The sequence below is a fragment of the Callorhinus ursinus genome, unplaced genomic scaffold, assembly GCF_003265705.2.
Source record: "Callorhinus ursinus isolate GAN/ISIS: 27379988/994484 unplaced genomic scaffold, GSC_fseal_2.0 scaffold17, whole genome shotgun sequence".
Lineage (NCBI taxonomy): Eukaryota > Metazoa > Chordata > Mammalia > Carnivora > Otariidae > Callorhinus > Callorhinus ursinus.
Window position 1 is genome coordinate 24,211,055 of NW_027397079.1, and position 22,120 is coordinate 24,233,174.

General features: G+C 33.5%; 1 protein-coding gene and 1 pseudogene across 1 annotated transcript in view; one reads left to right on the forward strand and one right to left on the reverse strand.

The window, feature by feature from the left end:
• The window catches only part of SGCZ (sarcoglycan zeta), a 477,798-nt gene that overhangs the window by 109,254 nt on the left and 346,424 nt on the right, over positions 1-22,120 (forward strand). The window lies entirely within an intron of this gene.
• On the reverse strand, positions 18,986-20,028 carry LOC112834817 (calmodulin-1-like; annotated as a pseudogene).

A 22,120-nucleotide genomic window follows, 5' to 3' on the forward strand; every position in this document is an offset into this window, starting at 1 on the left:
TCTCCTGTTGAGTTCGTAGGTGTTCAGAATGGTTTGATCCCTATTCAGCTGAATTCCTGAGACCAGACGAAATCTAGGTCTCCTACTCCTCCGCCATCTTGCTCCGCCCCTCAGTAAGATTCTTTATACAGCAGTCTTCTTCCCTAGAATTCTCCTACTCTGTTTGGGCAGCATGGAGCTGTTGACAGGACTTATTTTGCACTCTGATAAACTGAGGAGGCATCAAGGAATACGTCCACTCACTTGTATCTGTTAGTCTGGGATATAATGCATGTGTGTTTGCATGGCAAATAAAATCAACCTTAAATAAAATGCAAGTGGTCATTGTCATTAATGTTTATACTCAGATAAACCTTTTTGTTCTGGTGTACACTAAGCAGGAAGGGATATTCTCATCAATAAGTATGGGGTTCAGCTGTGTGAGCTTACATATCAAATGGGTATATGGTAGTATGGGGAAGAGATGTAGGCTAAACAGACTGGTAGGATGGTGGTAGAACACTAGAGGATACTGTAGTATCTGCCACTTCATCAAGTGAGATCATGGAGTCATATCCAAGGTTGGGGGAGACCAAAATCCTAAGGGGCCAATTCAGGGCCTGGTGGAAAAGCAGCGGCCAAGAGTGGCAGTGGATGAACAAGTTAGCATCCAGAAAGATCATAAGAAAGATGATAAGCATATGTGACACCATGTCTCTCACCATCAAAGATACTAAGAAAAAATTCTAATAACACCTATGAGCTGTGAAAATTTTAATTACTGTTGTTGTAATTGTTGTTATCATTACTACCTCATTCATATAAATAGCCTATGTGCCTGGATATAATCATGGAGTTAGACTTTTCCAAATTTGTTTTGGTCTTTCTTACTTTTATTAGACCCAACAATTCCCATGGACAAAGATAATATCACTGTCCTGTTTATTACATTTCTACTCTGTTTTACAAAGCCAGGACTCATGGTTTAGTCTTTTTAGATAGATTATACAGAAATTAAAAGGTAGCTTGAATCTACTAACTGATGCATGAGATCCAGTGTGACAGTTTTACTCCAGAGGAAATTGGCACCTTGTAAGATAATTGTAGTTAAACTGGTCTCTTGGTATCAGAAAAGTGTCTGCCATGCAGTCCTTTCTGATGCTTTCTTAATATGGCTCCTCATTTTAACCAGTACCAGTGGCCATATACAAGATGTACTTGGCAGCAGAATACTGCAGATGGTGGACCCTTACTCTGTTTTTTAGTAACAAGAGCATCTGGATTCTTGTGCTTTCCTTATTGACATCTTCTTAGCATCTATAGTCCATCTCTTGTCTACTGTTGTAACTGCTACTAGTTCCAGAGAGATTTTAACTTTAATTTGGAATGTAAATTATTGTTATTTGTAGATTCCCCCTTTTTACAATTTTTTTTCCTCACCCATTTGCAACTATTCTAACATCAAAAAGAAAATTTACTTCTATGAACATGTAAGTGCTTTCGATCTTGAAATGGTGCAAATATGTACAAGTGCATTTCTATTTATGTAAAATGATTAATTTTTGCTAACATGGCCTTGCACGATGGGCCTTGTCAATTATGATTCCCAAAGAGATGGCTGTCAATGATTATGAAATAGTGCAAAGTCTTTGATTACATACACTTCAAAACACTGCCAAGATAAAGCCTGATGGAGTTTTTAACTCCACCAACTAGTTTTTTTTCTTGTTGCTACACTACCAAAGATTGCCCTCCTTTAATTAATCCCTTTGGATGTTGTAACATCTTTCATTGTGGGTCATGTGTGTGAGAAAATGAATGCGTGAATATGTTTAGGTTATGGAAAGTTTAAAAGCACAACCCATGAGTTGTAATGTTGTTTGCTTTTCCATGATGTAGTTAGAAAAATCAACTTATTTCATTATTTCATTATTATTAGGTTACTTTTCTCTCAAATAATTAACTTTATATTTTAATAAATTAGATCTGGGACTTAATTAGATGTTTGAAATATTAAATTTCCTTTTTACCCATTTTACCCAAAATGAGTCATTATTTGTATTTTTGATCATATAAACTCCAAACAAATATTCATGAAGCATCATGGAAAGCCTAGTTATTTTAGAAACAGAGAATCTTGATTTGACTAATGGATTCCGCAACTGTTAGCTGTTGAACTAAAATAAGTCACTTAAATATCTTAGCCTCAGTTGTTGCTTCATGATCCTCGGCTGAGTGAGCATGGGTCTAGAGTCCTTCATGACCTATTTGGCCTATTGTGTAAGATTAATATTCTTATATCCTAAAGAGAATTCTCTTCTTATAAGCTTCTTGTATTTTCCGGAAAATGTGGAATATTTCTTGAAAAATTGCTGCAATGTATTATGTATCTTTTCTGTTTTTATCTTTAATTCCATTACTTTCAAAGATCTAAAGCTTTTGCATGAAAATTTCTTAATTTTTTGGTACAAACTACTTTGAAACTAACATAAAATTATAGTTCACTTGGGGTAACGCATATGAAGACTGAATTGCTCTGATCTTGTTAATTTTAAAATATTGTTCTCTTTATGCTTTGGGGAAAAGAATAGTGTAATGGTTCATATTTGTGTTGGTTTTCAAAAAAAAATATGGTCTGATCCTTTATTTTATAATAAGGTGTAGGCTGAATCAAATGCTGCCTGAGTCAGGGGAGCCTAGGGGAGCTCAGATGGTTAAGCATCTGCCTTCAGCTCCAGTCGTGATCCCAGGGTCCTGGGTTCGAGCCCTGCATCCTCAGAGAGCCTGCTTCTCCCTCTGCTCATGCACTTGTGCGTGCTCTCTCTCTCTCTCTATTAAATAAATAAAATCTTTAGGAAAAAAGAATGCTGCCTGAGTCAGCACAGTGCAAATGAAAAAATGGAGCTTTCCTTTACTTCATATTATATCTAATGAAAATCTTATATAAAGGATTCCTTAAATTCTTATACATTAATACCAGATTCATGTATAAACATTCTATAAAGCATTTTATAGAATGGTGAACTGCATTTCTAAGTTAACTTATCATTGTTATAGAAAACATACTTCCTGAATATTGTATTAATCACCACCACTAATAATTTAGAATGCTCATATAATTAATAAAACTACATATGTGGAAACTGTACTAATTGTACTCTATTGGTTCAGAAATAATTTTTAGAGATAGTATGTCTGGATATCAAAAGCTATATACTATTGTTAGAATAATTCCTGTTTTATAATTTACTATCCAAGTTGAGATTGGAATATTTCTAAACTATACATTATGTTTGTTTCACCTGATTTACTTGAACTGTGTCTCAAATTAGGGTAAAGGAATATAAGTAGAGTTTATAGCTTAACTAGGCAATACCATGATTATTGTAACTGGGAAGAGTATTTACCACATGATGAAGAATAAATATTAGTGTTCGCCATATAAGAATAGATACAGCTAATCATTTTCAACGGTGTAACATTATTATTTATATATTTATATCAAAGTTTACATCCCAGAAGAACTTAAACTTATGAAAAAACAATTAGAAAGTAAACATTCCTGTCTATTGATTGCATAGAGATTTCACAAAAATGATAAACATGTAATTTCTTAATATATAAATTGCATTAGAAAAATAAATCCGAATCCAAACATCAATGCAAGTAGTAGACATGCTAAAAAATATGAAAGAGATTAAGATAAATCTGTGGACTGGTTCCCGACGGTATTTTTCACTTACTGGGTTACTTAAGCTTTCAAAGTTTCATGTATCCATCATAGGACCTAGTTGACACTTAAGATGAATTGATCAGTCTCAATCATATCTAGATTTAGGAGTTAAGTGCACTAAATCTAAGGTATACCAAAAAAATGGAAATTCATATTTTGTTTTATATATATTAAATGACATAAAGAAATTGTGAGAATGAGAGAAATATCTTGATTAGAGTGGTAGTTACATAAGAATAAATTTTGTAAAACTTCAATAATATATGCAATTAAGTTCTATGCATCTTATCTTAAATCAAATTTTAATTGGTATATATACATTTAAAAACTGAAAATTCTATGACAACTGATGGATTAGATTGGAATTTTGTTGAGGTAAACATATTGTAAAATTAGAATCATGAAGACTCAGTAAGATGAAATAAGTGCTGATGTTTTGGGAAGGACTTTAAAAACAAACTTTTTATTTTGAGATAATTGTAGATTCTCAGGCAGTTAAAAGAAATAATTCCTGTGTCCTCTATCCAGTCCCCTACAACTGTAGCATCTTTCAATTTTATAAATATCTCACTAGGATATTGACATTGATACAATCATGTTGCTGAACATTTCCATCAAGACCAGGATCATTGTGTTGCACTTTTATAACTGTGCATATTTCTATACCCCTATTAACCCCTGATCTTTTCTTCATTTCAACAATTTTATCACCTCAGGCATATAAATGGAATCATATGGTAAGTAACCTTTGGGATTGGATTTTTTTTTTAACTTGGCATAATTCTCTGGTGGTTTATCCAAGTTATTGTATGTATCAATAGTGGGCTTTTTTTTTTATTGATGAATAGTATTAAGTGGTATGGATATATCACGGTTTGTTTAACCAGTTATCCATTGAAAGAGATCTGAGTTGTTTCTACTTTTTGCTGTTGTGAATAAAGCTGTTATAAACATTAAAATACAGATTCGTATGGGAAGATAGGCTTTTATTTCTCTGGGATAAATACCTAAGAGTGCAAATGCTGGGTTGTATGATAATCACATGTTGAAAAACAAACTTTTTTCCACAGCGACTTGACCATTTTACATTCCCATTTATAATGTGCGAGTGATCTATTTCTTCCTCATTCCCACCAGCATTTGGTGTTTGTTGCCTGTAGCTTTTCTAAATAGGTGTGAAGTGATATCTTATTGTGGTTTTAATTTGCATCATGGCTAATGATGTTGATCATCTCTCCTTTGTTCAACATTCACTATTTGAATATCCTCTCCAGAGAAATGTCTGTTCATGTGTTTTGTTTATTTTCTAATTAGATTGTTTCTATGCTGGTGAGTTTAAGAGTTCTTTATATATGCTATACACTTAGTCCTTTGTTGGATATGTGGCACATGAATATTTCTACAAATATTTCCCTGGGTATCTTTTTATCCTCTTAACAGAATTTTCACATCTTTTGGTGAAGTCCAATTTATTAATTTTCCTTTATGGATTATGTTTGTTGTCAAATTTGAGAACTCATTTTCTAGTCTCATATTGTGAAGATTCCTATGACTTTATCTAAACTTCTGTTGTTCGGCATTTTACATTTAAGTTCAAGATCCATTTTGTGTTAGTTTTGTATAAGGTGTGAGACATAGGCCAGTTTTTTTTTTTTAAGATTTATTTATTTATTTGTTTATTTATTTATTTGTGATAGGAGAGCGAGAGCAAGAGAAAGAAAAGAGAGAGCATGCGAGCAAACATGAATGAGGGAGGGGGTACAGAGGGAGAGGAAGAAGCAGACTTTCCACTGAGCAGGGAGCCCTGTGTGGGGCTCAATCCCAGTACCCTAGGGTCATGACCTGAGCTGAAGGCAGAGGCTTAACCGACTGAGCCACCTAGGTGCCCTAGGCCACTTTTTAAAAGTTAATTCATTTTGACTGGTGTGAGATGATATCTGATTGTGGTTTTGATTTTCATTTCCCTGATGCTGAGTGATGTTGAGCACTTTTTCATGCGTCTGTTGGCCATTTGCATGTCGTCTTTGCAGAAATGTCTATTCATGTCTTCTGCCCATTTCTTGATTGGATTATTTGTTCCTTGGGTGTTGAGTTTGTTAAGTTCTTTATAGATTTTGGATACTAGCTCTTTATCTGATATGTCATTTACAACAATCTTCTCCCATTCTGTCAGTTGTCTTTTAGTTTTGTTGACTGTTCCTTTGCTGTGCAAAAGCTTTTATCTTGAAGTCCCAATAGTTCATTTTTGCCCTTTCTTCCCTTGCCTTTGGTGATGTGTCTAGGAAGAAGTTGCTGCAGCTAAGGTTGAAGAGGTTGCTGCCTGTGTTTTCCTCAATGATTTTGATGGACTCCTGTCTCACATTTAGGTCTTTCATCCATTCTGAGTCTATTTTTGTGTGTGGTGTAAGGAAATGGTCCAGTTTCATTCTTCTGCACATGGCTGTCCAATTTTCCCAACACCATTTGTTGAAGAAACTGGCATTTTTTCCATTGGTTATTCTTTCCTGCTTTGTTGAAGATTAGTTGACCATAGAGTTGAGGGTCCATTTCTGAGTTCTCTATTCTGTTCCATTGATCTATGTGTCTGTTGTTGTGCCAGTACCCTACTTTCTTGATGATTACAGCTTTGTTAATAGCGTTTGAAGTCCAGAATTGTGATGCCACTAACTTTGGTTTTCTTTTTCAACATTCTTCTGGCTATTTGGGGTCTTTTCTGGTTCCATACAAATGCTAGGATTATTTTTTCCATTTCTGTGAAAAAAGTTGATGATATTTTGATAAGGATTGCATTAAATGTGTAGATTGCTCTAGGTATCATAGACATTTTCACAATATTTATTCTTCCAATCCATGAGCATGGAATGTTTTTCCATTTCTTTATGTCTTCCTCAATTTCTTTCATGAGTATTCTATAGTTTTCTGAGTACAAATCCTTTGCCTCTTTGGTTAAATTTATTCCTAGGTATCTTACGGTTTTGGGTGCAATTATAAATGGGGTCAACTCCTTAATTTCTCTTTCTTCTGTCTCGTTGGTATATAGAAATGCAACTGATTTCTGTGCATTGATTTTATATCCTGCCACTTTACTGAATTCCTGTATGAGTTCTAACAGTTTTGGGATGGAGTCTTTTGGGTTTTCCACATAAAGTATCATATCATCTGCAAAGAATGAGAGTTTGACTTCTTTGCTGATTCAGATGCCTTTTATTTCTTTTTATTGTCTAATTGCTGAAGCTAGGACTTCTAGTACTATGCTGAACAGCAGTGGTGATAGTGGACATCTCTGCCATGTTCCTGACCTTAGGGGAAAAGCTCTCAGTTTTTCCCAATTGAGAATGATATTTGCTGTGGGTTTGGAGAACCTTCCTACACTGTTAGTGGAAATGCAAGCTAGGGCAGCCACTCTGGAAAACAGTATGGAGGTTCCTCAAAAAGTTGAAAATAGAGCTACCTTTGTGACCTAGCAATTGCACTACTGGGTATTTACCCCAAAGATACAAATGTAGTACTCTGAAGGGGTACCTGCACCCCAATGTTTATAGCAGCAATGTCCACAATAGCCAAACTATGGAAAGAGTCCAGCTGTCCATCAACAGATGAATGGATAAAGAAGATGTGGTATACACACACACACACACACACACACACAATGGAACATTATGCAGCCATCAGAAAAATGAAATCTTGCCATTTGCAATGACGTGGATGGAACTAGAGGGTATTATGCTAAGCGAAATAAATCAATCAGAGAAAGACAATTATCATATCTCACTGATATGTGGAATTTGAGAAATGAGGCAGAGGATCATAGAGGAAGAGAGGAAAAATGAAACAAGATGAAACCAGAGAGGGAGACAAACCATAAGAGACTCTTAATCTCAGAAACAAACTGGGGGTTGCAGGAGTGGAGGGTAGTGGGAGGGATGGAGTGGCTGGATGATGGACATCGGGGAGGGTATGTGTTACACAATGTGTATTGTGTAAGACTAATGAATCACAGACCTGTACCCCTGAAACAAATACTACATTATATGTTGATTAAAAAAAAGTTAATTCATTTATATTTGTAGCCTATGGATGTCCACTTGCCACAGCACCATTGTTGAAAAGTCTATCTTTTCTCTATTTAGTTGCCTTTCACCTTTGTCAGAAAATCAGTTTGGCATGTTTGTGTAGCTCTATTTCTGGGGGGGTTCTCTGTCATGGTTCATTGATTTATTGTTCTTTCCCCCCAGTGATACCACTCAGACTTTGTTAATGGAGCTATATACTAACTTTTGAAATCAGACTGATTCCTCCCAGCTTATTCTTCTATGTCAAAACTGGTTTAGCTATTCTAAAATCTTGTGTTACTCGTATATTTTAGAATAGTAATGTATATATCTCCACAAATCTTCCTGGGATGTGATAGAAATTTTGTTAATTTGTGGAGAATTTACATCTTTAATGTTAAGTCTTTCTATTCATAGACATTGGTATATCTCCCCATTTATGTAGATCTGTCTTACTTTTCTTCTTCAGCAGTTTTGTATTTATCAGAATAGAAATTCAGTACATGTTTTGTTAGATTTACAACTATTTCAATTTTTGTTTAGTGATTATTAAATCACAGTGTATTTTTATTTTTAGCACCTACATATTCATTGCTAATGCATAGAAATATGATTTTTGAATGCTTATCTTATATCCTAAAACTTTGCTAACGACTGCAGGTCACAATATTATTGGTGCTATGATTTTTTTTAATTTCTTAAACTTTTCTACATAAGCAATCGTGTCATCCACAAACAAAACAGTTATATTTCTTCTTTTCCCATCTGTAGGACTTTATTTACTTGTCTTTTGTATTGCACTGGTTAGAGTGTCCAATACTATCTTGAATAAGAATGTGAGAGAGACCCTGCTTACTGCATTCCATATATTAGGAGGAAAGCAATCTTTCACCATTAAGTATAAGTTTTCTGTAAATACTGTTTATCAAGTTAAGGTAGTCACCCATATGTTCTTATTTTTCTGAGAGATATAATCATGAATATGGGTTAAATTTTGCCAAATGCTTCATTTTTTCTGCCTTAATTCATATGATCATATAATTCTTCTGTAGCTAATATTATAGATTACATTGATTTTCAAATATGAAACAAACCTTTCTAGTTTAGAATAAGTTTTGCTCGGTCCTGTGTATATGTCTTTTTATATGTTACTAATTCTACTTACTAATATTTTGTTAAATAGTATGTTTATTTATATTTAGGGAACTATTGAACAGTTGTTTTCATTTTCATTTTTTACTGTCCTTATCTGATTTTGATATCAGGGTAATATTAGAGTCATAAAATAAATTGAGAAGTATCTGCTCTTCTATTTTCTGATAGAAATTGTGTAAATTTTATGTTAATTCTTTCTTATGTGCTTAGTAAAATTTCCCACTGAATCCATGGAGCCAGGATATATATGTATTTTTTAAGTTTTAAAATGATGGATTTAATGTCCTTAATAATTATAACACTGAATAGTTTATAATTCCTATAAATATAATAATCACATCATATTAATTATATAGTGGTTGTCTATTTTAACCAGGTTTTCATATTTATATGTGATAGCATATCATATTATAATATGATTAAGTTACTCACAGTATTCTCTTTTTATTCTTTTGATACCTTCAGGGGCAGTAGTGACACACTCTTTCATTCCTGATCTTGGTAATTTGTATCTATTCTTTCCCTTTTATCAGTTTCTTAGAAGTTTATCAATTTCATTAATCTTTTCAAAGAGTCAGCTCTTTTCTTCCAGTCTTTTTTCTATTTTCATTTTCATTCATGTCTTCTCTTATTGTCATTATTTCTGTTTTGCTTCATGAGGTTTGTTTTGTTCTTTTTATAAGTTCTTGAGTTGGGAGCTCAGATAATTGACAATTGTTCTTTTTTTCTAATAAATGTATTTAGTGCTATAAATTTCCCTTTCAGCAGTGTTTTAGCTGTGTCTCACAAATTTTGATATGTTGTATTTTCTTTTCCATTCAACTCAATGCATTTTTAGCTTTCCTTTGGAAATTCATCTTTGAATCATGGGCTATTTAAATTGTGCTATTTTACTTCCTAATGTTTGAAGATTTTTCTATCTTCTTTCTCCTACTGATTTCTATTAGATTCCATTGTTTTCAGAAAATACATTATCTTTAAGATCACAATGCCTTTAAATTCAGTAAAGTTTGTGTTATGATCCAAGATACAGCTTAATTGGGTATCTGTTCTGTGAACATGTGAAAAGAACATATATTTTGTTGTTGGGTCGTGTGTCATATGAATGTCAAAGAAATCCCTTTGGTTGATGATGTTGTTGAGTTTCTTCATATATTGGTTGATATTCTGTCTAGTTGTTCTATCAATTGTTGAGAGAAAGATATTGAAATCTCCAAAAATAATTGTGGGTTTGTCTTACTCTTTTCAAATCTCACATTTTTAACTTCAGATATTTTAAATCTCTGTTGTTTTATGTACACATATTTCATTGCAATGTCTTTTGGCTTCACTGCCCCATTTATCATTATATAATTCCCCTTTTCATTCTGGTAATTCTCCTTGAAATCTACTTTAGCTGATATGAATTTAGCCACTCCAGCTCTTCTGAATAATGTTTGTATAATGTATCTTTTTCATCCTTTTCTTTTCAAACTGCCCATATTATCATTGCTGTGAGTTTCTCATAGACAACATACTGTTGAATAATGGTTTTTTTTTTAATTCACTCTGCTAATCTGTGTCCTTTAATAGGTATATTTAGACAATTTGCATTTAATGTAATAATTAGTACATTAGTACTTACATCTGTTCACTTAATTTTTGCTTTTTCTCTTTGTTTTTTCCTTGTTAACTTCTTCCTTAATTCCCATAAGCTACTTATTTTATTTTAGAATTCCATTTTGATTTACCAATAATGTCTCATTATTTTTGTATAGAACTTTTTAGTGGTTGCAGTTGGTAATACATTATATAACTGTGAGTGTTCATAATACACTGTGTTGGTATTTTACCAATTAGAGTGAAGTATAGAAACCTTACCTCTCTCTGCTTCCTCTTAATTTCTGTCATTTTTATTGTAACAATCTTAAATATTTTTCTCTAGAACAATATTAAATGGTTTATTTTTTCAATATTTTATTTATTTATTTGAGAGAAGGAGAGCAAGTGTGTGAGAGAGAGAGTGTACACAAGAAGGGGGAGGGGGGAGAAGCAGACTCCCCACTGAGCAGGGAGCCAACATGGGGCTCCTTCCTAGGACCCCAGGATCACAACCTGAGCCAAAGGCAGACCCTTAACCTACAGAGCCACCTAGGTGCCCCTAAGTGGTTTAGAATCATATTAGTGGATTATAATTTTTACTTTATCAATCAAGCATGATTTGGAAGCCTGAAAAGGAGAGGAAAATTCTATTGTATTTACTCATATTTTTGCTTGTCATTTTTTTTTCTTTCTTCTTGATGTTCCTGGGATTATTGACTGAAGTTCCTCTCTTGCTAATGTAACTTTTTATTCATTATTTTATTTTTAAGAGAACTTTCTTTAGCCATTCTTTTAGAGAATTTCTATGGGGACAAATTGCCTGATTTTCCCTTCTTCTGAATCTGTCTTTATTTCCCCTTATTTACTGAAGGATAGTTTCATTAGATACAGGCTTTTGAATTAACAATTTTATTTTTTTTTCTTTTCCTCTTAGCATGTTAAAATGTTTGTATCTCTTCTTTCTGCCCACTGTAGTTTCTGATAAATCCATTGTCATTTGAAATATTTTTCCCCTATGGGTAAGGTGTCATTTCTCTCTCACTGCTTTACTTTCATTTCTTTCCTTCGTCTTTAGCTTTCAGAAGTTTGGATAATCTGTATGTTGGTGTGGATTTTGGGGGGGTCTCTAGTTTCAAGATTTAGCTTCTTGAATCTGTAAATTTATTTTTGATCAAATTTGAGAATTTTTTGGCATCATCACCATGTACTTTTTAAGCCCCTTTTTTTTCTTCTCCTTCAAAGATTCCCAATAACACAAATGGTTCATATTGTACTATCATTCCACAGGTCCCTGGGCTCTGTTAGTTTTTTTTGTTCTTCTTAGTATATTCTCTCTCTTTTTTAGATTTAGGAATTACTGTTGTTCTATACTATGGTTTACTGATTCTTTCATTTGATCCCTTAATTCTGCTGCTAAGCCCTGGCACTGAGTTTTTATTTCACCTACTGTATTTTTTTTTTTTTAGTTCTAAAATTTCCATCAGATCCTTCTTTATGCCATTTCTTTCACTTTCATTTGTTTCAAATATATATATCTATATATCTCTCTCTATATATAGATATATATAGGAATATATATATATATGCTCATTTGAGCATTTTTTATGGTTACTGCTTTAAAATCTTTGTCAGATTGGGGCAGTGGGTGGCTTAGTTACTTAAGCACCCATCTATTGATTTTGACTCAGCTCATGATCTCATTGTTATGGGATCAAGCCCCATGTTGGGCTCCACACTGGGTGTGGAGCCTGCTTAAGATTCTCTCTCTCCCTCTCCCCTTCCCTTTCTTCCTCCTCTAAAAAAAATAATAATAATAAAATAAAATCTTTGTCAGATAATTCTGACATCTCTGTCATCTCAGTGTTGGCATGGTTGTTTTTCATTCAGTTTGACAATGTACTGGTTCTTGTTGTGATGAATATTTTCTACTGAATCCTGGACATTCTGCGTATTATGTTATGGAACTGTGGATCTTGCTTAAACTTTCTTTTTTAGCTAGCTTCCTTTGACACTATCCTGTTAGGAAAAGGATGGGATGGGGTGTTTTGTTACTACCAGGTGGAGATAGATGTTCTGTTCCTCACCCAGCATCTGCTTGCACCTTAGGGGTGATATTTTTACCACTGGGTGATGCTCTAAGACCTGACTCTTCCTAAGTCTCCTCTGACACAACCTCACTGGGGAAGGGCAGAGACTCTTCACCATTGCCAAATAGGCATAGAAGTCTAGGCTTTCCACATAGTCTCTCCAGATTCTGTTTGTGGGGACAGGAACTGGAGAGGGAGGGCCTTGTTCCTGCTTGTGGTGAGCCTTGGCTCTCTGGTTGGTCTTTTCTGACACCACCCAGCAGGGAGGAGAGAAGGTGGTGTTTGTTTCTTTATAGTCTAGTATAGGTGGAAACTCTGGGCTCCCCATTTGGCCTTTGCTGCCATGGGTGTGTCACCAGTGTGTATTTTTGTGTGTATGATTTTGACTGGAGTAGAGATATTATTATCTATTTTTTTTTCTCTTTTGCTAGGCTATCCTTTCGGTTGTTCTTTGGGTATAGAGAGGAATATTTTGGGAATATGTTTTTGACCACGGCTGTCTTTTTATACAAATCATTTAGATGTGAAATGTCAAGTAATACTGAAATCGTTTTTAAAGTACTAGAAATATCTGGAAAATAAAGGAATATCTGAGGAAAGATTGTGTCTGTACCAGAGATATTTGAAAGTATTTCATTTTATATTAAAGCAATGTCTTGGATTTTAAAATGAAGAGCTTTGAAATGGCAAGGTCAGTGAGAGTAGAATGGTCAACCTGCAATGCTAAAGGTTGTCTTCATCTCTTTGAGTCATGCTTTTACAAAATTATTATTATAGGATTTTAGGCAGCATTTGCAGTTTTCAGCAATTTCTCCTGCAAGCCAGCTCTAACAATTTCACTTTAAATAATCATGAACAGCACAAGTAGCCCCAGACATTCCCTCCATGTGTTGCATAATTGCTTTTCAGTACCTATTCAATTATCCATATTTAGAGGGCTTTTTCTTTTTTTATATTTTTAAATTAGAGATACATCTTGATTTGCATTGCAGTTGTCAACATACCAGTGAAAGAGAATACTCCTAAACCTTAACCCTTAAGCAGCAGCAAGTCAATTGGTCTGCTAAATGATAATAAAATATAATGTAATGTAATATAATATATATTCCTGATTTTATATATGTATATTCCTAATCATATATCCATATATTCCTAATTATAATATAATATAAATTCCTAAGTCAAGGAAATATCAGATGGAAAATTTCCAAAAACCTATCTAAAAAACTTAAACTTGTATTTTTCAAACACATCTTTTCATTAAGAATTGTTCCCTTTAACAGATGAATAAGATTTAGAGGTAGCGCCCACAACAGGGGGGATGCAAATCCTTTGTCCTTGATGTCACAAAGGGGCTCATCATGCCCCTAGGCAGGATTAATCCTTGACATCTATAAACCTCTGCAGAAGATGCTTTGTAAAAGGTCCTCTGTCTTAATTACCTCTTGTCTTCTGAGATTTACAAAAATTCTTTTTGGATTATAAAGGTTTTTTTTTTAATTTTAAAATCATAGCTATAATGCTGTATATATATATATGTATATATATATATGAGGTATTTTTAAAAGAAAAAGAGGATGCCTCTTTTGGAAGTTCATTATAATACCATCTATGTCATTGAAAAAATGTTTCTTTTATAACACATGATAGGCAAATAGTTTTGTAAAGGAGAATATAGTGTTAAGGTATAATTACAGTCATGGTTTTCTAATTATTAATTAATTTAGTATTGCAGTAATATTCTGGCTATTTTTCAGAGAAATTTATTTAATTTTTAAACAATAAATATTGATGAAAAATTTTGTTTCAATCTCTTGAAATACCTGATGGAATAGGGTGGTTTATATTGTTCAAGCTTTATTGGAGTATAACTGACAGATAAAATTGTATAAATGTAAGGTTTATGATGTGATGATTTGGTATACTTATATACTGTTAATTGATTATCACAATAAAGTCAATTAATGCATCTATCATCTCACATAGTTACCTTTTGTGTGTATGTGTGGTGAGAACATTTGAGATCAACTCTCTTGGCAAATTTCTAGCGTCCAATACATTATTGTCAACTATAGTCATCAAGTTATACATTAGATCCCAAAACTTATTTATCTTACAATTGAAGGTTTGTACACTTTGGCCATTTCCCGTTTTCCCCAACTCCCCAGCACCTGGCAACCACCATTTTACTCTGTGAGTTTAACATTTTTAGGTATCACATACAAGTGAGATTCTATAGTATTTGTCTTTCTCTGACTTATTTCACTTACTATAATTCTCATATGTTCATCTATGTTGTCACAATTGGCAAGATTTTCTTATTTTTTATGGCCAAACAACTTTCCATTTATATATATCATTTTATCTTTCAACAGACACTTAGGTTGTTTCCATATCTTAGATATTATAAATAATGCTGCAATAACTGATATGCAGATATCTCTTTGAGATAGTGTTTTCATTTCCTTTGGATATATCCTGAGGAGTGGGAATACTGCATCATATGGAAGTTCTGTTTTTAATATTTTTGAGAAAAATCCATAGTCTTCCAAAATGTATTGTACCAGTTTGCTTTACCCTCAACAGTGAGTTATGTGTTCTCTTCCACCACATCCTTGCCAACACTTGTTATCTCTTGTCCTTTTGATAATAGCCATTCTAACAGGTATGAGATGATATCTAATCTAAATCCTTATCAGATATATAGCTTGTATTTTCTCCTGTTCCATAGGATACCTTTTCATTTTGATTGTTTCCTTTCATATACAGAAGGTTTTTAGTTTGTCATATACCCCACTTGTTTATTTTTACTCTTTTTGCTTATGCTTTGGTGTCGTATCAAAAATTATTGCCAAGATCAATGTAAAGGATTTTTTCCATATGTTTTCTTATAGGAGTTTTATGGTTTCAGATCTTACATTTAAGTCTTTAGTCCATTTTGAGTTATTTTTTGTGGGAGGTGTAAGATGGGGGACCAACTTCATTCTTTGGCATGTAGATATTTAGTTTTCCTAGCACCATACATCAAAGAGACTGTCTTTCTCCCCTTGAGTATTCTTGGCTCCTTTGTCAAATATTAGTTGACTCTAAGTGCATGGGTCTGTTTTTGGACTTTAATTCTGTTCCTTTGACACTGTTCCACTGTCTATATTTGTTCCAGAACCAAACTGTTTTGATTATGATAGCTTTGTAACATAATTTGAAATCAGGAAGTATGATGCCTCCAGATTTGTTCTTTCTCAGGATTGCTTTGGCTATTTCAGGTATTTTGTGGGTAATATGAACCTTAGGATAATTTTTTTCTTATCTTAAAAATGCCATTGGAATTTTGATAAGGATTTTATTGACTCTATGGATGGCTTTGAGTAGTGTGGACATTTTCACAACATTTATTCTTATGAAACATGGACATGGGAAATTTTTTCATTTATTTGTATCTTATTTCTTTTTTTTTTAAAGATTTTATTTATTTATTTAATTGACAGAGAGAGAGAGAGACAGCGAGAGAGGGAACACAAGCAGGGGGAGGGTCAGAGGGAGAAGCAGGCTTCCCGCGGAGCAGGGAGCCCGATGCGGGGCTTGATCCCAGGACCCTGAGATCATGACCTGAGCTGAAGGCAGTCGCTTAACCAACTGAGCCACCCAGGCGCCCCTGTATCTTATTTCTTTCTTTCATCAATGTCTTATTGTAAAAACTACACCAAAAAGTGTACAGATGTTTCATCTCCTTGGTTAAATTTATTTAAAATCTTAAACTTTATTTAAAGTTTTTATTTCAATAATCAGTAATACATTATCTATTATTTAAATTTATTCCTATATATTTATTGTCTTTCATGATATTGTAAATAGAATTTATTTATTTATTTTTTAAATTTTATGTATTTATTTGAGAGAGTGAGAGAGAGAGAGAGGCAGAGGGAGAGGGAGAAGCAGGCTGCCTGCTGAGTAGGGAGCCCAACACGGGGGTCAATACCACAACCTTGGGATCATAACCTAAACTGAAGGCAGACACAACTGACTGTGCCACCCAGGCACCCCTTTTTATTTATTCTTTCTGAGATAGTTCATCCTTAATTTATAGAAATGTAGCCGATTCCCATATGTTTCTTTTGTTTCCTGCAATTTTACTGAATTTGTTTATTCTAACAGCGTTTTGGTGGAGTCTTTAGGATTTTCTATATATCATATCATGTCATCTGCAAAGAGAGACAGTTTTACTTCTTCCTTTCCAATTTTGGATGTTTTTTATTTCTTTTTTATGCCTGATTGTATTGTCTAGGACTCCCAATATTATGTTGAATAGTAGTGGTAGGAATGGACATTGTTGTCTTATTTCTGATCTTAGAAGAAAAGCTGAACACTTTTGATGTTAGGTGATGAATTATGATGTTGAGTATGATGTTAGTTGTGGGCTTGTCACATAAGGTCTTTATTATGTTAAGGTACATTCCTTCTATACATAATTTATTGAGTTCTATCATGAAAAGATCTTGAATTTTGTCAAATGCTTTTTTTCTTCATCAACTGAGTTGACCATATGATTTTACTCCTCCGTTTTATTAATATGGTGTATCGTATTTACTGTTTCTCCCATGTTGAATCATTTTTACATCTCAGGAATTGGTCCTACTTGATCATGGGGTATGATCTTTTTTTATTATTATTATTATGTTATGTTAATCACTATACATTACATCATCAGTTTTTGATGTAGTGTTCCATGATTCATTGTGTATAACACCCAGTGCTCCATGCAGAACGTGCCCTCTTTAATACCCATCACCAGGCTAACCCATCCTCCCTTCCCCCTCCCCTCTGGAACCCCCAGTTTGTTTTTCAGAGTCCATCATCTCTCATGGTTTGTCTCTCCCTCCAAAATCCCCCCTTCATTTTTCCCCTCCTGCTGTCATCATCATCTTCTCCTCCTCCTCCTCCTCCTCCTCCTCCTCCTCCTTCTTCTTCTTCTTTTAACGTATAATGTATAATTTGTTTCAGAGGTACAGGTTTGTGACTCAACAGTCTTGTACAATTCACAGCACTCACCATAGCATATACCCTGCCCAATGTCTATCACCCAGCCACCACATCCCTCCCACCCCCCACCACTCCAGCAACCCTCAGTTTGTTTCCTGAGATTAAGAGTTCCTCATATTGGTATGATCCTTTTTAATATACTTTTAAAATTCCATTGGTAGTATGTAGAATATATTTGAATCTATTGTTATAAGGGGTATTGGCCTCTTCTATTCTTATACTGTCCTTATCTGGCTTTATTATTAATCAATGTAATGCTGGCCTCATAAGATGAGAAAAGAAGTGTTCTTTTCTTGTCAGTTTTCTGGAAGAGTTTGAGAAATATTAGTATTACTTCTTTTTTTATTTTATTATGTTATGTTAATCAGCATACCTTACATCATTAGTTTTTTTTCTTTTTTTTATTATGTTATGTTAATCACCATACATTACATCATTAGTTTTTGATGTAGTGTTCCATGATTCATTGTTTGTGTATAACATCCAGTGCTCCATGCAGAACGTGCCCTCTTTAATACCCATCACCAGGCTAACCCATCCCCCCACCCCTCCCCTCTAGAACCTTCGGTTTGTTTCTCAGAGTCCATATTCTCTCATGGTTCGTCTCCCCCTCCGATTTCCCCTCCTTCATTCTTCCCTTCCTGCTATCTTCTATTATTATTATTATTATGTTATATTAATCACCATACATTACATCATTTTTTTAATGTATACTGTAGTATTTGTTTCAGAGGTACAGGTCTGTGATTGAACAGTCTTACACAATTCACAGTGCTCACAATAGTGCATACCCTCCCCAGTGTCTATCACCCAGCCACCCCATCCATCCCACCTTATTTAAAGGTTTGGTAGAAATCATTAGTGAAGCTATGTGGTCATGGGCTTTTCTTTCTTGGGAGGTTTTTGTTTATTGATTCGATGTCCTTAATCATTATTGATGTGTTCGAATTTTCTATTACTCCATGATTTAGTCTTAGTGGGTTTTATGACTGTAGGGATTTATCCATTTTGTTAAGGTTGCCCAAGTTGTTGACCTATAATTGTTTATAATAGTCTCTTATCATCCTTTGTGTTTCTGCTGTATCAATTATAATGTATGCTATTTCATTTATAATTTTATTTATTTGAATTCTCTCCTTTTTTTATTGATGAGTCTAGCCAGCAGTTTGTGAATTTTGTTTATCTCCTCAAAAAAACAGCTCTTAGTTTCATTGATTTTTTCTATTTCTGTCTATTCTGTATTTCATTTATTTGTACTATAATCTTTATTCTTATTCTTCTGCTAATCATTGTTCTTTTGTTCTTCTTTTTCTAGGTTCTTTTTTGTGGGTAAATTGTAATTTTTTTATTGGAAAACAAATATACAACTTGGAATGGATTTAAGGCAAATTGTGCCATAGGCAGATTTTCTTTAAGTGGCTAAACAAAGTTTAAAAAGCAAGTAACAATAAAAGAAAATGTTTCTGGTTATAGGACTAGCAGTACAAAAAAATAGTGTACGAGTGCCTGGATAATACACCCGTTTTGCAATAGTGCAACTTTTAAGTACATATTGTTGACTATCCATAGTCCACGCAGAGTTACAACTCCACACTTCAACAACAACATGCTGACAGTTCCTAAAGAAAACTACTTTAAAAAAAGGCATAACCCAGATGTTCCCTCATTTGACCAACTCCATCTAAGTTTAGATGTGCAGAAGGGCTTAGATATATCCAGAGTAAGCCACATGCAACATGTTACTTGATCAATTTTCTAAAATAAGGTTTCAGGACAATGACAGTAAGATAGGGGAAGAAAACATGGAGGAATGAAGTCCTAATTACTATACATGCATATTTTTTGACAGCAGGGGGGAGCCTTTTACAGATAAGTTACAAACAAAGAAAAGGCAAATAAACAATTTTGTACAAGAAATTTAACACATTCTGTACAATGTCTTCACTTTGCTGTCATCATTTGTACAAACTCTTCATAGTTTACTTGACCATCACCATCAATATCTGCTTCCCTGATCATTTCATCAACCTCTTCATCTGTTAACTTCTCTCCCAGGTTTATCATCACATGACGAAGCTCTGCTGCACTAATATAGCCATTACCATCCTTATCAAACACACGGAATGCTTCTCTAATTTCTTCTTCACTGTCTGTGTCTTTCATTTTTCTTGCCATCATTGTCAGAAATTCCGGGAAGCAATTGTGCCATTACCATCAGCATCTACTTCATTAATCATGTCCTGTAACTCTGCTTCTGTGGGATTTTGCCCAAGAGACCTCATTACAGTTCCCAATTCCTTTGTTGTTATAGTTCCATCACCATCCTTGTCAAATAGTGAAAAAGCTTCTTTGAATTCTGCAATCTGCTCTCAGTCAGTTGGTCAGCCATGCTGCAAGCGCTACCAGTTTCCAAGAAGCGACCACACAACCACTCAGCTCGCTCGCCCCACTCGGACTCTTTTTCTAGGTTCTTGAGGTGTAAAGTTAGGTTATTTGTTTGAGGTTTTTTCTTCATATACATGTTTATAGTTGTAAAAGTCCCTTTTAGAACTTCTTTTGCTGCATCCCATAAGTTTTAGTATGTTGTCTTTCCATTTTCACTTGTCTCAATGTATTTTTTTTATTTCTCTTTTGATGTCTTTTTGACCTATTGAATATTCAGGAGCATATTGTTTAATTTCCACATATTTGTGAATTTTCCAATTTTCCTTCTCGTATTGATCTCTAGTTTCATACCACTGTATTCAGAAGAGATGCTTGGTATAATTTCAACCTTCTTAAATTTCTTAAGCCTTATTTTGGTGACTATCAGGTGATCCATCCTGGAGAATGTTTTGTGTACCCCTGAGAAGAATTTGTATTTTGCTGCTGCTGGATGAAACATTTTGTATATGTCTGTTAGGTCCATTTGGTCTATAGTGTTGTTCAGATCTGTTTTCTTTTTTGATTTTCTGTCTGGATGATCTATCCATTGTTGAGAGTGGATTATTAAAGTCCCCTACTATTATTATATTGTTGTTTATGTCTCCTTTTAGTTCTGTTAGTATTTGCATTATATATTTAGGCATGCTGATGTTAGATGCATAAATATTTATAATTGTTATATTTGTTATATCTTTTTGACAAATTAACCCCTTTATAATTATATAAAGACCTTCTTTGTCTCTTGTGACAATTTATGACTTAAAGTCTAATTTGTCTCATATAAATATAGCCACCTCTGCTGTCTTTTAATTACCATTTGCTTTGAATATCTTTTTCTATCTTTTACTTTCAGCCTATGTGTGTCCTTAAAACTAAAATGATTTTTCATGTAGACAATATGTCATTTGATCTTCTTCTCCTATCTGTTCAGTCACTCCATGTTATTTGTTTTGAGAATTGAATCCATTTACATTTAAAATAATTACTGATAGGTAAAGACTTAGATTTTATTAAATATTTCCTGTTTTATGGTTCCTCTGTTCCTTTCTTCTTCCCTTGCTCTTTTTCTCTGTGATTTGATGACTTTTTGTAATGGTGTGTTTTGATTCTTTTCTCTTAATCTTTTGTATATATATTATAGGTTTTTCCTTTATGGTTACTACGAGTCTTACTTAAAATATCTTACAGTTTTAATATCCAGTTTCAAGCTGATAGCAATATGACTTGAATGGCATATGAAAACTTTGTAGTTTTACCTTCTAACACCTGACACATATTTTAGGTTATTAATGTTATAATTTACATCTTTTTATATTGTATATCCAATAACAAATTATGGTTATAGTTATTTTAATACATATGTTTAACTTTTTTAAATTAGAATTAAAAGAGATTTATGTACCCCCCCCCATTACAATATCAGAGGTTTTGACTCTAGCTGTAAATTTCCCTTTACTGGTAAGTTTACACATTCATATGATTCCATGTTATTAACATCCTTTCATTTCAGCTTGAAGAGCTTTCTTCAATATTTCTTATGTTAATACAAAACTAATATAAACATTTATACTGCCCTTCCTTCCATAATCTCTCAGGAACATACCTTATCCTTTTTCATGATATTTGATTCCGTAGGCTCTCTAGGTATGTACAAGTCTAGAATAAAATTGAATGGGAAAGTTCCAATCACTTGAGCTCTTCCTAAATTATGTAAGGCATAATATTAAGTTTTTTTCTCTTTAGAAAATTAGTGATAAATGTCATAATTTACGTTTGAAAACAAACACAAGATTATGAAATTGAAGATCAAATTGTCTGAAGACCATTTGATAAAAATATTTGTAATAAATATGATTTGTGATATTTATATGCTATTCACCTTATTTTCTAAAATTATGAATATATAAATAACAGAATCCAATGATTCCTTCTAAAATTTAATCATCTAGAATTGGTTATGTTAGAGATTAAAAATATCATACAAACTTTCCATACATCTTATCCTTAAAGCATGCTATAGTTTGAAGTTCATTTTCCCTTAGAATCTTAGGGAAAAATATTACATTAGCTCT